The sequence below is a fragment of the Micrasema longulum genome, unplaced genomic scaffold, assembly GCF_059751315.1.
Source record: "Micrasema longulum isolate JH-2025_06_02 unplaced genomic scaffold, ASM5975131v1 h1tg001367l, whole genome shotgun sequence".
NCBI classification, from domain to species: domain Eukaryota; kingdom Metazoa; phylum Arthropoda; class Insecta; order Trichoptera; family Brachycentridae; genus Micrasema; species Micrasema longulum.
Genome location: NW_028278553.1, coordinates 50,625 through 69,180, shown reverse-complemented (window position 1 = coordinate 69,180; position 18,556 = coordinate 50,625). Strand labels below are relative to the sequence as shown.

The 18,556-nt window shown below is 30.8% G+C and overlaps 1 protein-coding gene and 3 non-coding genes across 4 annotated transcripts in view; 1 reads left to right on the top strand and 3 right to left on the bottom strand.

Moving 5' to 3' along the window:
• The window catches only part of LOC148275654 (uncharacterized), a 109,071-nt gene that overhangs the window by 41,878 nt on the left and 48,637 nt on the right, over positions 1-18,556 (bottom strand). The window lies entirely within an intron of this gene.
• On the bottom strand, positions 3,373-3,444 carry TRNAD-GUC (transfer RNA aspartic acid (anticodon GUC)). Its single transcript has one exon. It is a non-coding gene; the product is annotated as a tRNA-Asp (tRNA).
• On the top strand, positions 5,162-5,235 carry TRNAI-AAU (transfer RNA isoleucine (anticodon AAU)). Its single transcript has one exon. It is a non-coding gene; the product is annotated as a tRNA-Ile (tRNA).
• TRNAI-AAU (transfer RNA isoleucine (anticodon AAU)) lies at positions 7,821-7,894 on the bottom strand. The gene has a single exon. It is a non-coding gene; the product is annotated as a tRNA-Ile (tRNA).

Sequence of the window (18,556 nt, the reverse complement as noted above, 5' to 3'; positions counted from 1 at the left end):
GATATGGAAAATTGTTCTCGTAGCAACCGTAGCTACCCATGGCCATAGAGACGAGGAGAAAAAACTAACATGGAAAGTTGGGAGATCAAAGGATGAGTAGGATAGGTAGACCTCCGTCCGGTCACAAACCACTTAATCCCACCAACCACTCGCGCAACTAATACTTCTTTTTCAGCTTTATTTTCTCCACTGATGAATAAAGACCTCTTCCAAACGTCTCCATTCCTTACTATCAATCGCTTTTATCATCCATGTTTTACCGACAATAGGGGCAATTTTGTCGGTCCATCTTTTCTGCGGCCTTCCAACACTTCTTGTTTTTTATAATTTCATACAAAAAACTTAATTTTACTTTGTAGATAAAATTCAAGATAAATTTTAGCTTTCCATTAGAATACGGACCCTGTCCTGACATGCTGTCCCAATTTAAAACCTTGAGAAAACTTTGTCTACGTGCCTTCTGATATATTATAATCCTATGCTTCGATCAATCCAGTGACAGGTTTTTCAAATATTTTACTTCGAAGTTAACACATTTTGGTGCTTTTAAATTATTTAGAAGTTGCGTAAAGCAATTTATCGTGTTTGTATAATCAATTTACAAGATTTACATCTGTTGATGGCCTAGTAGTACCAAAATTTAAAAATAAATATGATACGTACTTTTAATTTTCTTATTATTTTTTTTTTCTGTAGATATGAATTGAAATTCTTGATTTACTTTACTTTGTTTAATTTATTTTTTATCTTGTTTTGATCACATTTATGAGCACACACTATTTATAAATGTGTGTTTTTTTCTTATATTTAAAATATATTTAAGTAAATTACTATTCTTTAATTTTACTTGTATTATTTTACTCTATTTTCTTACTTAAAAAAAAATAAATAATCTTTAAACTATTTTTATGTTTATTATTTTATACGTATACAGTATTATGTCTGTACTCTTCTTATTTGATTATTAATTAAAACTAATGTCTGAGCACCCGATGACAAACTACTATTGAATAGTTTATTGGGACAAAATATATTTTAATACTTTGTTTTTTTTTATAATGTATTAATATTGTAATAATATGTATATTTTATTGAATAAAGACTCTATAAAACAAATAAAACAAAAAAAAACAAAGTTGGTGTAATTTTTGACAGCTATCTAATAACATCAGGCCAGTTTGTTGTCATTTTATGACATTTGGCATACGCTCTTCAAATTCCTTCCAGCAAAAACAAAATCGACACAGGAAGTAATTCCGAATAATGCGATCGTTAGGATCGAAAATTACGACACAAGGAAAATATATTTGATACATAAATCTTTATAGGGGTTGTTTAGCCTTCTTGGACTATAGGAAGACTATTGAATAGTATTTCGAAGTGTGTCGTTTATTTATTATTTATACAAAATGCCGTTTTTAGTTGCCCAACTAGTAACTAAATAAAGTGCGAGTATAAATTTAGAACGATATAATGTCCACTACACCTTAAGTCGAAAATTAAAACGATCCATTATGTTTTTTTGAAATATTGAAAAACGCAAAAAGCGATAGACAAAGTCTAAATAACTTAATTTGAAGCGTAAGACTGATCATCTTACCTTCATGTAACAAAAATTCCCAAGACACACCGCGATTGGTGTACCAATACAGTGTCCTATGCACCATTAGGTGCAGAAAGGGAATGATGATAATTTAATTTCAATTTGGTTACACTTTTTCTTTTCTTTTTTTTTTTCATTTGTTTTTTTTTTTCATAAAATTCATATGGAACATAAGAAAATTAGAATCGGTTTTTTTATCATATGTATTCTCCACGGTGCATATATAAAATTTATTATCAAATTAAAGGCGAGTTATGCTTTAATCCACAAATTTGGAAAAACCAGTGACCGGTTTCATCGCTTTCGCGACATTTTCGAGAGTTCCACTCGTCATTTATTTCTATTATAAATTACAATGAACTATAAATTATATTAATTACAATCCTTTCAAGAATTTTCACTTGCAAACTTGAATGTATATAAATGTTTATAATTATTACATTACAATACGTTGTAAAATAAAATCAATTTTAAAATTATGGAATGTTAGAAACTATGATATTACAAATAATAAAAATAAAAATAAATGCTAAAAAATAAAAATACACGTAATAATATATGAAATTTAAAATAAGAAAAAAAAATTAATACAAACATTTATTGTAAAAAGTACAAAAGACAAATTTAATTTTATTAAATATTTGTACATAACCACTGGCCGATTTTTCTATGTCTACCGGTTTCGAGACGGACCTGTCTCTTAGTTAGGACACCAATTAAACTAAAATGCAAAATCCACTACACACCTTCACAGTTGTTGCACAAAAATATAAAACCAACGCGACATGCACTGATTATGTTTATAAAATATTTTATGTTGTGGGAGAAATAGTTAGAAAAAGAGGGTACGGGAGGAGGGAGGGGATGAAGAAAGGGGCGTGAGGTATAGGGTGAGCAATACAATGGAACATCGTATAATGGGCTATATTAAAAAGTTGTTTGATTATTGATTAAAGGAACATTATTTTGTAATGCTTTCCTAATGTGAAATATTTTCATTTTTAAATTTATTTCAACGGAGAGGGAAAACATTGTTGAGAAGGGAATATTGAAGTCTAGGCATTTAATCGTGTGCTAGAAATACCACATTGTAAAACGAGGCTAGCACAGAGATATGCATATTTGAATGGCCTAATTTTTTTTATTTCTTTCTTAACTGATAATATTTCGTCGATCCCAAACTTTTTAAATTTTCGCTTTTTTAAAAAACTTACATTATTCTGGATTCAAACTAAAGATATTAACTTTTTTTTCCCATGATATATTTTGTTGTCCTTTAATGATAAATAATATTTTTATGTTCATTTTTTTATTATTAAAAAATAATTAAGTGCCTCCGAATCTTTTACAGAACTAATTTTCTTTTTTCTTTCTTGTATTGAAAAAAATATTATATCTGTCTATTTACTATGGGAGCAAACAATTCATAAACATTTTTTGTATACCCACGAACACGCCATGCCTTTGTGGGATTTTTATTAACTATTCTTGTTATTAATATGTATTTCATTGTTATGATTTTTTTTATTTATTGAATACTCTGTTTTATATCTTATGTATATTGGAAAAAAACAGAAAAAAAAATTGTTAAATGTTTGATCACTTGCTTTAAATTTCAATAATACTACACATAAAATTTACAGTTGAAGCGCTTGCTTTGTGATTATTCATCATGTTATAAAAATTAAAATAAAGCTTTTTGGTTTTAACCATTAGTAAACATAATTTTAAAATATGTTTAAGGCATGAAAATATTCAAAATAAAAATTCTCCCCGGCGGGGAATCGAACCCCGGTCTCCCGCGTGACAGGCGGGGATACTGACCACTATACTACCGAGGAATATAAACACATCGCCGATCATTTATGATTGTATTGTAATCAAACCGCGCGCGTTTAATAATAAATAATATTGATATGAGCCATATTCATTAGATAATGGATTAATTCGTGGCGAATATCGTCGGTGATATGTATTGATAAATGTACATTTCTATATTTGTTTACATAAATATGTATGTTAGTATTGCTTGATAAGTTGGTTTGCACTCACATTAAAGATTGCAGTATTTCTCGACAGTTAATGTTAAGCAAACATTAGTCCAGAGCTTACTTCTTCCACTTCTTGATTATGCGGATGTATGTTATCCAGATGCTAATTCTGAATTGCTGGATAAGTTAAAAGGATTGCAGAATGGTTGTATACATTTTCAATATATTTTATATTTTATTTTATTTTATATTTTACAAGAATTGTATCCATTATCGGGTTGTGGTCCCGTGGCTAGAGTCTCGGACTCACGGACCAAAGGTCCGTGGTTCGAATCCCACTCTACCCTAACTTGATTCCATTTTCTAATAGTGAGTTATTTACAACTCGTTGAAAATGACCCTCAAAATTAAATATTTGGGTAAATCATAAGAACGCAAATATTTATTTTCTTTAAAAGAAAAAACAAAAATTTTATCTTTAACCAAACATTTGGACAAACTCAAAATATTAGAATTTTATTGATATACTTATCGAAATCATTCATTATGGAGAAATATCTACAAGAATGTAATATCTTCGTAGGACTTTTTCAGTGTACAATACAAAATTTAAAGATATAGATTACACAAACACCACTCTGTTAGATTTAAAATTAACACTTAAATTGCATTATGTAACTTAGTAGACATTATAATAATAAATATGTACATCTCCCTTCCCCTCCTTATCCTCTCTTCAAGCATTCTTGTCCTAATCTCGCCCAATTTACAATAACTTACTGTTCTTAAAAGAGTACATGAAAATAACATTTTTAAATGTATAAACTTATTTGTATTTATTTGATATGTAATATATTTTCTTAACTAACTTTGTATACTTTGTGGAAATCTGTTATTAGTTCTGAGTCACTATATCTGCTTGTTTACTATAAATATGTATGTAGAGCTATTGATTTCCCAAATAAAATAAAATAAAATAAAAAAATTTAAAAAAACGTTAGTAATTTAACTGTTTGTACATTAGGGGGCTAGTGAGGAAGCCCGATAGGAAATTTGATGTATGAAATGTATTCTTGGGCGAGGTAAAAATTAGAGCATTAAATTGAACGGCGAAGCTTCGTTAAAATATATGACAAAAATAATAAAAATTGTAAATTAATAAAAACGAACTAATTTGAATGTCGTCACAATTCTTCAGAATCAACCAATGTTTGAGCTGTAATAGATTTCCGGTTTTTGTTTTAGTAACTGATCAATCAGCAGAACTCATTGAGAAGAAGGGGAAAAGAACTTAAGACGTCACATACTCATCGCGCTGATAAGACGATACGTTAAATTTAAAAAATATATATTTGGCATAGTTTATTAGGCTATTAAAATTATAAAAAACCGCTGAACGCCAAATGAAAATTCCTTCCGACCAACCAATAAAATCATCGGTTTTATTTATATAATTTTTGGTAAGTCCGTCACATTATTTTGTTTGTGCAAGTGTGTAGGAAGTTATTGAGTGCATAAATATTGGAATAATTACATTGTGTTTTCTTATTTCACTTAAAGCAATAACGGCCCATTAGCTCAGTTGGTTAGAGCGTCGTGCTAATAACGCGAATGTCGCGGGTTCGATCCCCTCATGGGCCATATTTTTTATGGGCCTCACTTTTTATATTTCCTTATTCTTTTTTTCATTATTTATTTGGATAACTAACAGTTATATTATCTTATATATAAGACAAAACAAATTACAAAAAAGTCAATTACAGGTTTTCACAGGTAGCATCACGGTAAATTAAAAAATATTCTCGAACATAAAATGAACAGTAAGCGAATGTAAATCCAAAAAAAAAGAAAAAGCACTTCGAATTATTTCGAAAGCAAATGCCGCACGTCATTATGATTATTTGCAAAAAAATATATGTTTAATAGTTTTGTTATTACATAAAAATTATTATATAAATATGAATTTTGCCAATAATAAAATGAAACGAGAGGAATATGAAGAATAAGATTATTTCTTAGAACTTTGAAAGGAACATTAATAGATTTTAACTTCGACTTCACAAACATCAATAGATGAAAGAATTGAAGTAATATAGATGTTCAAATATGGGCAGAATAATGAATGTTAAACAGCGTGTAAAGTGGCCACTTAAACCAGCCAATGACAGGTCATAAGCCCTGTAGATGCCTTGACTTCTATATTACCTTCTTTAAAATGTTCTTCATCTCTGTTAAAATATGTTAATGTTAACAGCTCCCCAGGGAGTTGAATCCAGTCCTTGTCTACAAAAATTTGGACAAACTCAAAATATTGTTAGTAAATTATGTATTTTATAATAATATTAAAAAGTAATTACAGTTTTCATATTATGTGTGCTTTTTCAGTCTTAAAAGTAAATAATAAAAAAACAATGAATACATAAATAATACCTAAATCTCTAAAAGTCATTACTGGTAAAACAAGAAATCAGCTTACGTCCTTCTACATCGGACAACAATTTCTCTGACTCCCTCCGACCAATATGGATTAAAAATGCAGGCAACACCTTCCTCAGCCTGGCAATTCCACCACATTTTCATGAATCTGGGATAAGGTTGTATATCCTCGGGCCTATATAATATTGCTGCCTTTGAGCCAAAAAAGTATAAACTCCTCTCTGTAGAATCAAATCCTTATTGGAGTGTCTAGTATTATGAACATGACAAACCGTTGCGTATTTTTCCCTATTGCGATGCGTGACCGCTACTGACCTCAATATATACTGTTGACGAATATACAGCACTTGAAATTCTTTGAAAAGCTAATCAATCGGGTATCGGTATGGTTTTTTTAATAAAACTCTTATCACTGATTTTTTAGCTCTATCTGCTGAAGCCATAGTCGTTTTAGTGCAGCTTCCCCAGCCAGTCGGTTCCATCTCATAAGTTTATCTATTTGAAAATTCAAACCCAAATCTTTTACGCTAGTGATGTTTTCTAATATTGTACATTTACAATTTATATTATTTGTGCAATAATGTAATTTTAATTCATACCCGTTAATATTATTATGTGACTACTAAAAATGCGACAGATGACCTATCGCAGGCTTATTTCAGTGTTATACCACGTTAGACGCAGGTGTAAACGTGGAATAGGTTTTTTTATTTTTTTTATTATACGAGTATATTCAAATTAATGTACAAAAGTAAACAAACTCTAGATAAAACATTTTACTTATTTTTTTAATATCAAATTTTCACAAAATATCAAATAAACACAAAAACAAAAAACAAAAAACAAAAAAAAAACCACTGTAAAAGTTAAACAACACAAGTATATTTGGACTGGATAAACACAACTTTACACTTTTATTATATAAATAAAACACGAGTGATACTTTAATCCACAAATTTGGAATATCCAGTGACCGGTTTCATCGCTTAATTTACTTACCTATAACTTTGAATTATCTATCCTTACCTCTGTTTTGTATAAAAACATTTAACTCTTGAATAAAGATACCAGTCTCGAAGATGTCGCGAAAGCGATAAAACCGGTCATTGGATATTCCAAATTTGTGGATCAAAGTATTACTCGTGTTTTATTTATATAATAAATTACAATGAACTTCCATCAAGAATGTTCACTTACAAACTTAAATGTTTTAGATAACAACTTTACACCTTGAAGTTTTGATTCTTGATGAGGAAATCCTTCAATCATTTGCCTCTTTGCTGCAAACTGATAGAGTTCTTCGCCTCGGCAAGAAGCTTATTAAATACCTTTGATATAATATATTCTGTCGTCCTGCTTCCATTGAAGTTTTGTGCTCCAGACTCTACCAATTTCATGGCTGTTAACGATCTGGTTCCATATTGGTGACTTAGCGGGTTTTTTTCCTAACTAAAATGCTTTATTATTAGCTTAAAGTGGTAAAGTTGCTTCACGTTTAGTGGTCAGATTCTATGGTCGCTATCCCAGCTCTATTCCGGGTATAAATTTATGCAAGGTTTTTTATACTTATTCGAATAACGTATAAATATTATATTTGCACACGCAGCTTGTTCGTAAATGTACCTAGAAATTTTGAATAGTAAAAAAATAACCGACGGAATATCCTTAAAAAAGGTCGTAAATATTTTTATATGTAACCTTTTTCTTATATCGTGCATAAATAGTTGCACCGGGTATAATTATTCCTTGGTAAAAGATTGAGGAAAAAAAGTGAGGCCCATAAAAAAATATGGCCCATGAGGGGATCGAACCCGCGACATTCGCGTTATTAGCACGACGCTCTAACCAACTGAGCTAATGGGCCGTTATGGCTTTACGTGAAATAAAAAAACCCATCGTAATTTTTTTATTAATCGTGCATTTAATAACTTCCTCCACACTTGAACAAACAAAATAATGTGACAGAGTAAACGTCAATAATATAAATAAAACCGGTGATTTAATTGGTTGATCGGGAGAAATTGTCATTTGGCGCTCAGCGTTTTTTTATATTTTTTGATAGACTTTTAAACTATTATATATTATTTAAACGGTATGTATCGTATTTTCAGCGCTATGATTTTGTGACGTCTTAAGCTATTTTCCTCTTCTTCAGTGAGTTCTGCTGATTGATCAGTTAAGCGACCAAAAACTGGAAATCCATCATAGCTTTCTTAACATTGGTTGATTCTGAAGAATTGTGACGTCATTCAAATTAGTTCGTCTTTATTGATACAATTTTTATTATTTTTTTCATTGAAATATCATATATAGAGATCCCAAAGGAAAAGGAATGACCAGCGGAAGGAGCAAGTGTCGTCACGTCGACTTTGGCAAGCAAAACACACGGTAAAGTAAAAAGCACGGCCTGTTTACATCGGTCTAGAGTAAGATCTATTCATTATGTCGCTTCCTTCCGCATATGCGTCGCCTTTCTTTGTTTATCGTTTCACTATTCGCCCGACTAACTGAGCAGGACAGAGACAGAAGATAACTTACGGATAAGACTTTTTGACATAAAAATAGCTATTTGAAACAAGTATTCATTAAAGTAAGAACAAAACTTACCAGTGAAAGGTTATACCACCGCTTTTCCAAATCGATTTGTATCTTAGCGTCCATGTAGGCATTTTAGTAATTGCGAGGAGACAAAAGTTTAAAAGTAGCCAGGGGCTGCTCACAACAGACTAAAGCACGTTCAATCAAACATATGCCAATTGGCAGCAGGGCGAGGGAACATGCATATTTTGAACGCTCATGTTTACTCTAGTTATATATATATCTCAGTGTTTTTTTCATACATTTTCACCAAACTTTGCCGTATAGTTTAATGCTTCATTTTTTTACTGCGCAAAAGAATAGATTTTATACATCAAATTTCCCGTATGGCTTAACTTCTTCACTAGCCCCCCAATGCACAAATAGTTAAATAACTTACATTGATTTTTTTTGTAGATATTTTTCGATAATCAATGATTTCGATAAATATATCAATAAAATTCCAATATTTTGAGTTCGTCCAAATTGTGTTGACAAAATACTGGATTTACCCCCTAGAGAGTTATTAATTTAACAAATTACAAAAAAGATGGAGAACATTTTAGAGAAGGAAATATGGAAGTACAGGCTTATTAACTGGCTTGTGACCTGTCATTAGCTGGTTTAAGTGTCAACTTTACACCCTGCGTAACATTTACCATTTTGTCCATGTTTTGATATTTTTATTTAATTAATTCTTCCATCTGTGGATTTAAAAAAACCAAAACAGCTGAAACCTTCATTGATGTGAATTTAAAGAATTTACTTATTGAAAAACTATTTTTAGACGTTAACTAGTATGTGAAATTATTCAATAAGATGAATTCTTCATTTTATTTTCATGCATTTTTTAAATTTTTAAATTTTTTTTTTAATTACTCCGCGCGAGACTTCAATAATTCTCTTCTATGAGTTGTCCTGATTGAAAGGTTGGGTTCCTGGAAACCGAGAATCCATCAAAACACTATCGTTGGATGATTAAGACGAACTTGTGCCGCCACTTTAAGTAGTTTATGTGTATATTTTTATTCATACAATTGGATTCTCTAATTTTCACCACGTGAAAAAAAATTATTTTTTAATGATTTTTCCGTAGCATAACTGCCTTATTTCAGAAGATGTTATTAACTCGAGATTTTACCAGTCCTGATAATGCCTTTCGAATAAATATTTCATATCAATAATATGTGTGTTTTTACACTAGAATATATCATGGTCCCTGGGCTGGTATGTGAAGCGTAAGACTGATCATCTTGACTTCGTGTAGTAAAAATGATCAAGATACGCTGCAATTGGTGTACCAATTCAGTGCTCTTTGCACCAGCAGAAAAGAAATAATAATGGTGATTATAATGATGCCTGCTTAGTCAAAGGTGTTAGTTGGTCAAATAAAACTTATCCAATAAATTATAAATGTAGTTTTATTAACATTATTAAATAAATAATTGATTATTGGCGTTCCTCCGAAGGACAAAATGCCAGATTGATAAAAAAAAATAAAAAAATACGGTGATTTGCCAAATATCTCCTTAGTGTAGAGCAGGAAATTTTTTTAGTGGGGGAAATATTATACGTATTATAAAATGATCGTTAAACGGACCTTTTAAAATTCACATCGCATTTTATGGACCATTCGTTTTAACAGATACTTAAAAATATCACTGACTAAGATGAAATCATATTTTTTGAAAGGAAAGCTTTTAAATAAAGGGTTCTTAAAATTAAATGTTGCTATTAATATTAATTTAAAAATTAAATAAATTGTCCGTGTCCCCATCCCTGGGCACGTATTGCAAAGGGAACTTAACAGATTTTTCTTTAATTGTCTATAAAGTTCAGTCGGGGGTCTTCAAATTTAGTTTCAATTTAAAAATCCATGTACTGTGCCACTTTGTGCCTTGATGCTCAAGATTCCATGACTCTGCCAAACCAAATCATCGAAAGGGTCGAGAGTTTCAAATACCTGGGAGTAAATGTTACAGAAAATTTGGTAGCTTTCAAAAATAACTAGGAGTGCTGCTAGGAATAGCGGTGCCACATTTAACATTATGTAGGCTATCTGGAGATCTGATATTAACTCAGTGAAAACTAAACGCCTCCTATATAACACCTATTCTCCTCTACGGATGTGAATCGTGGTACCTCACTAGGGCCCAAAACAGCCAAATACTTTTGAGAATAGGTGTCTCAGAAGAATCTTGGGTGCTCAGTGGATTGACTTTGTAAGGAATGAAGTAATAAGAGATGGACTCAGTAAACTCGGGTGACAACTGTTATCAAACGGAGGCGATATGGTTGGCTGAGCTATATACTGCGGATGCCTCCTGAGAGCCTTCAGCACGCTTGCCAACTTTACGAGACATCAAGTCCTCGACGTACTGGACGTCCGCTGCAGACTAGTCGTCAATTTATGTCAGAACCACGAGACGTTAACCTGACTTAAGAGGACGCACAGGATCTGGCAGCCGATAGAGATGTATGGAAGCTCTCTAGGATACCATATGCTCCAACTAGGGAGCGGACAAGGAATAATGAAAAATAATTCATAAAACGGACATTGGATTATAATGATGTCTTAAAAGTAAAATCTAATTTCATTAGTGAAAAAAATATTTTTATTGAATATAATATTTCCTCAATAAAGGATCTTGGCATTAATTTAGATGTAAAACTCTTCTATCGTGATTAAACTGATAATATTGTAAACAAATCTCTCGAACATCTTGGTTTTATCAATATAATGACGACGGACTTATGAATAGCGAAAAATATGAATAACATCAAAATTTTATTGCTCAGTAGTTTGACCCCATCTAGAATATGCTTCTCTAATTTAGTCTTCATTATATAGAACTCATGCCTCAAAGTAATAATGCGTAACCTAGAGAGAAGCCCTATCACTTTGTTTCATAGAACGCAAGCGATGTTGGTTTGTTGGCTAGCAACAAATTGGTGGCCATTTTGTTTTATTTGACAACATAAACATAACGGTTCGATCGGATGCTTTTGCAGCTGTGCTTGGCTTTGTTTGTAAATAACTTGGATATTTACGTTATAATAAATAAAAATCGACTATGGTAAATTGCAGTATGTTTGGTTGCAGCAGTAGGAGCGTCAAAGGTGTTAAAGGAGTTAGTTTATACAGATTTTGAATATTTTCCCATGATTTACATTGATTTATGGCATTTATTGTCCCGACACGTGTATTATGTTGCTAAAAAACTTTCCCTATATCAACATATTTACTTCGCATTCCATATTTTCTCAATTTAGGGTATACATTTGTGAATTAAAGTATGTTTTCTGTTGATAATGACAGTTGATTACGGGCATTATATCGGGGCCGCACAAGACATCTATATAAAGTTCGAGTTTTTTATCGAGAAGAGGTTGATTCAAATTTTACTCGAAAATAGCAATACCTTGAAATCGCATCTAAAATGACGTGTCCAAATTTCAGGCCGCTACGACTCGCCGTTTCGGAGATGTGACGGACAAACAAACAAACTCAACACAGGGCTTTGGTTTCGTGGAGTTAGGATTTATATCTCAATAAATGTAGTATAAGTAAATTGTGGATAAAATGAATAAAAAAATAAACACACATATGTATTTTCAGCTTTATAAAATAAATATAGGCGAATTATAGAAAAATAAATTGAAATAACCCTGCAGTAATAAATACACAGGTACATATTAAAAAATATTTACAATGCAAATTACTATTTATTTGTACGTTTGTTTAACTGTAGCTAACTTAATACCCAATAGTCGTAGAATGATTTTCCTACGTTAGGGCTCCTCTATAGCTTGGCGCATTATTACTCTGAGACTCATACCAACCATATCGAGTGTGTCCAACTCCGTTTTATAAGAAAAGTAGAATGGTTGCTCAGATTATTCCTATTTTGAAAAAGACAAATGAGGGTACTACTTGTAAACCCGGCAAAATCCAAAATTTAAAAAAAGTGTGATATTAATTGAAACTTATTCAAAATTCATTTTTTTACAATAAATTTAACATTTTCAGTTAAAAATACGGCTTAATTAGTAAGGCTTGACTTTTAAATTATCGGGTTTGTTGCAAACATGGCAACCTCTACTTGAGTATTGCAAAGTTGGTGATGTATAAAATTAAATTTATTATTTCACTACTGTTTTTTTATATAACCATACTTATATCATCACTGCTCACGTATAAAATATTTACTGATTATAATAAAAAAAATAAGTTAAAAAAAAAGTTGAAGTAAAGTATTGTATCCGTTTTTTGTGAATTGCTCAAAATAAAGAAAGATGGATAGCCGGTTTTGCAAGTAGTACCCTCAAATCTCTGTCGGTTTTCATTAGCTAGCTAGCTAGCTAGCTTAACGAGAGCTGACCTCTTGCATACTAAATACGCGCTACAAAAGCATTCTCTACGGCTGCGGCTGCGAGAACATTTAAAATACCAGCCCAGGCATGCTTGGCAAACCCGCTTAGCTCCACGTGACGATTAAAAATAACAATACGTTGTGTCTTGAGCGTTTTAAAGGCGATTTATAATACAATGGGCACCTATTCGTATTTATTTTTCAAATAAGGAATGTTTTTCTTACAATATAACGTAGAACTAAGTAGCGTATTATATTATTATGTATGTACAATACATTATTTTCACTTTCTTAAGAGGTCGACCGTAAAGAATAAAGGAAGTGTGTTAGTGATATGAATTTTATAAACTAACTAGTGTTACCTCGTGTACACGGTACCTAAAATCAAGCGTTATTTACTTTTTTTTTTAAATCTTCAGACGATGCGATATGGTATTTTTATGATTATCGTTATAATGTTTGGATAATTTATATAGCGCCTTTTTTGTGAAAATCACCTCAAGGGCGCTGTACAATAAATAAATATCCCAACAACTGAACTCCTTAATAAAGATACCAGTCTCAAAGATGTCGCGAAAGCGATGAAACCGGTCGCTGAGTATTCCAAATTTGTGAATGAAAGTATCACTCGTCTTTTTTTATATAATAAATTACAATCTATGCATCACTGGGAAAATCCTTGCCGAGGAAGCCATTTTACAATTTTATTTTAGTGTGATATATATATTTTTACATAATGAATTGTTTTAGATTTTTTAAAATAATTGCATTCAAATACAAACACATTTTTATAATATTTACCAGACAATATTTTTCCGAAATTCAAATATAAACACCTAAATTCCCCATTACTTATTAAACACTTAGCCTTGTCCTTAACTTGCCATTATGATTGGTGTACATGCAATAGTTTTTATTTTTGTATTTATTACTTAAGTACCTTGAATTATATAACTATATAAGGACATTTAATCCATCTAATCTTCACATTCGTTTAAAAATGACCTAACAAGGCGAAACAGTTGTCACAATTTTTTTGTTTTTATATTTGTAAAAATGAAATAAACTGTTCAGTAGACTCAAATCAGTGTTTGATTTCTTATATTATAAATTTAAATGTGGAGTTCTACAAAATAAACACCAAATCAATCAATAAAAACATAATGTTTTCTCTCATAGATTTTTCTTTCAGATCCCTTATGTTTGTAGACACCGTGTATTAGAGCGTGATACAAAATTAACATTCTAGCTACGTTTTGTGGAAAGGATATATATCCCTGTTTTCTCAATGTCACAATACAGTACATTCGTCACCGAAATCAAAAGTTTCAAAATAAAATATTTTATATTATAATTATAATAATGTACGTTTTTATTTACACTTATTTGTTTATAAATTTGTAACTTTAATTTTTTTATTACACTTCGACCGGTTTCGAGGTTACTACCTCATCGTCAGGAATTAAACTAACTTATAATTACACGCGTTGCTATTTATGTAATAAAATATTGTATGAAAGATACAGAAAATTGAAAGAAAGAGAGAGAAAGAAGATAAAATAAATCATTACGGGAATAGTTTTAAAAGAGGACTCGAAGTTAAATTTAATTGATTATTTATTATTTGAAGTTTTTGATTAATGGCTTTACTAATTTCTAATCGTTCTAAATTGTCTAAACGAAAACTATTTTTATTGACATTCAAATTTTCTACACACGTTTCTTGATGAAATTCATGGTTTTCGTATATAAGATGATTTGCGAATTCTGAAAAATTATTATTACTCAGACATTTTATATGTTCTTTGATTCTAACTTTAAATTTACGTGAAGTTTTTCCAATATACAAATTTGGGCAATATAAACAATTTCATTTATAAATTCAATATAACAATAATATACGTTTTATTTATTCATAAATCAAAGAATACAAATGAATTTGATTCCCACGAGTTTTTACAACTGAATTCGGGACTATAATAAGCTGACAATTAATTTTTTGGAGGCAAGATGAGTCCTCAGCACTTTTGATAGATTTAAAAATCTTGACATTATCAGCAAAAAGAAGGTAATTGGCGTTTTTAATTGAGCCACCAATATGATTTTTAAATATAAGGAAAAGAAGAGGGCCTAGTTTGAATCCTTGGGGAACTCCAGAATTTGTGTTATATTCATAAAATATGTTGTTACCGCTGGTGACATACTGTCGATGATAATGTAACTTGATATTAATGCCAGAAGGTTGGCAATGAAACCAAATTTATTTAATTTTTCAAGTACTGTATCGTGATCTTTCTTATCAAAAGCCTTTTCAAAGTCGGTATGGATAACATGTAGAAGTGAAAAAAAAATTTGTAGCATTGTAGCCTAGCTGGTGGCAATTGGTTTTTCGAAAGGAGGATCGCGGGTTTTGAATGTATTTTCGGATTAACGCGTTCAATCTTCAAATAAAATTATATTTATCGATTTTTCACGAGCACACTGTTACAATATTAACAATTTATGACGTCCACGAGAAAATAAATAAATTAGTTATGCGTAAAAAATATTTTTATCGTTTCCATGATTTTAATTAAAATATGGTCCAGTGATTACTCTCGATAACAATTCATAATTAGTGAAAGAAAATTTTCATTTCAATTATTTTGATTGCCATGAAAGTGTTAAAGCATTCAGATAGTATTTTTGATACACGTTTTGTTCGAGATATGAGTTTAATGGGCTAGAGGAAACTTTTTCAATTTCACGTTCTGACAAGCACATATTTTCGTCGAAATTGGGCGTGCGAGTTATCTCGCTCGAAATGCGAACATACGCGACATATTTGTATTGTCTTCTCCCGCACATGAAGACTAGATAGAACCCTCTGGGGGTATTTTTACGAATATTGATTCCGGTTCGTAATAGGGATGATAATAAAAATGTTGCCATCTTTTAATTTGATTTATTTACGATAACACCAGTAAATTAATTGTATTTTTTAATGTTTCAAGCACTTTGCGGAACATTATTATTTTTAGTTTGAAACTTACCCGGAGGAACGCATAGTATTTTGCCGAAACTAGTTATCAAAATATAAAAAAATAAAGTAGGACATTGAAAAATAATATTTATATGTGGCCTAAGCTAATAAAAGGGAAATAAACCATTTTTTTTCTTTTCAATTTTAAAATTAATAAGTACTGTCAAGTAAAAAAAATATTTTCTTACTACGTGTTAGTAACATAAAAAAATAATTTTATTTTACAATTTTGTATTCCCATTAAAACGGTCCATTTCATTGGCCACGCCCCTAATACGTCACGATTCGTGTAAATTTTGTGCTTTGTTTGTGACCGTTTAAATTTAAATAAAACATCGTCACGAATTTTGACGTCACAATATTCATGGCCAAACATGTCGCGTTTTTGAAGGGAAATCTTTTTTTAAATTTATTTTAAAATTTATTAATAAAAACGTTTCTCCACAATATCCACATTGATTTTCAAAATACAATTCATTTTTCTAAAAATATTTTATAGAATTTAATCGGTATTCATAGTATGTGATATTCTCCTATTACAACAATTATATAAAGAATCATATGTTCAAGAAACTTAACAAAAAAGACATTAAACTATGTTTCAAGGGCAAATTAGGGCACTATTATATTCAAGAACACGCTCAACATATAAGACTTCGAGCTAACCCATGCCAATCTATCTTCATCCGCGCATTCAATGACGAAGAGATATAAAATTAATGAAATGATCATTAAAAGCAATAAAACAGTAATGAAATGTAAACAGCAAGTTAAAAAGGCAAAGTAAAATAATGAAATTAATGGCAAAAGAAATCAACGACAAAAAAAAGACATAATGCTTAAGTATGGTTGATTATGACAATAAGACTTAATCTTGTGCAAAGTGCTCGCTGCATCAGAGGTAGTTTGTTTTAAAAATTGTGGAATTTACTCGGTATCCACAGCTTTAATACCAGAAAACCGTTGATTTTTGTTAAAAACACGAGTATTATTACTGCCATATTTTTTTTAAAAAAAAACCTTTATTAGCATAAATAAACAATACATTCAGTAAAAAAATAGAACACTTAAGGTTGAACTTGCCAAAAAAGAGTCTAGCTCTTGTGCTTGGCAAGTTTACAAAATAACATAAAAAAGAAGAAAAAAAATGCAAAACAAATTAATAAAATAAATTAAAAATTAAACAATTTTAAAAATGGAGAAAATATAACACTAAAAAATATATAATAAAAACACAAAATTTATAAACACAGGCACATATTAAACATACATCTCTTTTTTCAAAATTCAGGTAATGATAATTATGTCAAGAAGCTTTCCTTAAATTTTCCGTAATTTATTTCTTGACGTAGATTTTGTGGTAAATTATTGAAAAGCTTCCGTCCTATGTAAGTATAATGATGTTTGGCCGTGGTAGTTTTAATTCTCTGTAGAGCGAGGCATCCTGTTCTTAACCTTCCCGTAATACGGTCCGATGTCCTATTGTTTTAGACCAAGCAATTTCAGTAGTAGTATACCGGAGGACCCCAATGTTTTTTACATTCGAATCTTAATATATGAACAAAATGACATTCATAACTCAATTTTGCAAAAAATGTGCCTTACAGCTTTAATTAAGGTACAAATAATGTGTTTGTGTTCCCTATTTCGAGATTCCAAATATTCCATATTACTCGTAGGTAACTATTTGATAGCGAAGTTCGTTTCCAAGATTCGCTTTAATAAGTTACAAGTCGAAGTTTGTACTGCATCTGTCCTGACAATTTGATACTCCTGTATTGCAAGTGCTTACTGCACAGGTAAATGGCATGCAGTTTCGCAACAAAGGCGGGCATTACAGTTTCTAAGACTCGCCGCAATGCACCAGATGAGGCGAGCCAGTTACCGAGGTGATGAAGGAAATACCACGCGGTTAAATGTGCAATGAAGAGACATTACAAAAACACGCAAATGCAATAAAAACATATATCCCGGTTTTATTTTATTGCGACTTTTTTGTAATAATTGTTAAAAACGGAAGTAATTTTGAGTTTTATGAATAAAATTTTATTCATCTTTTACGAATTAGGTTATGGACCCGTGGCTAGTGTCACAGACTAATGGATCAGAGAACCGAGGTTCGAATCCTTCTCTACCCCAACTTAATGCAACATTGATTGGAATGCGGAATATTTTTGTGAAGTAAGGTGGTTGGATGAGTTATCAATGGTGGCCTCCGTGGAGTAATTGTCAAGACACTTGACTCGCACACGGAAGGTTCCGGGTTCGGTTCAAGCCTGGGTGTTCTGTAGTGTAATCCACCACTGTAATTGATCCTCAAGACCTGTTGTGATTTTAAAAAAAAAGCTTTTATATTTTTTAATCCAATTATTACTTCTACATTTTTTTAAAGCTTTGATAGAGTAATCTTTATTCATTAAAACATTTAGGTTTGTAAGTGAAAATTCTTGATGGAAGTTCATTGTAATTTATTATGTAAATAAAATACGAGTGATACTTTAATCCACAAATTTGGAATATCCAGTGACCGGTTTCATCGCTTTCGTAACTTTTT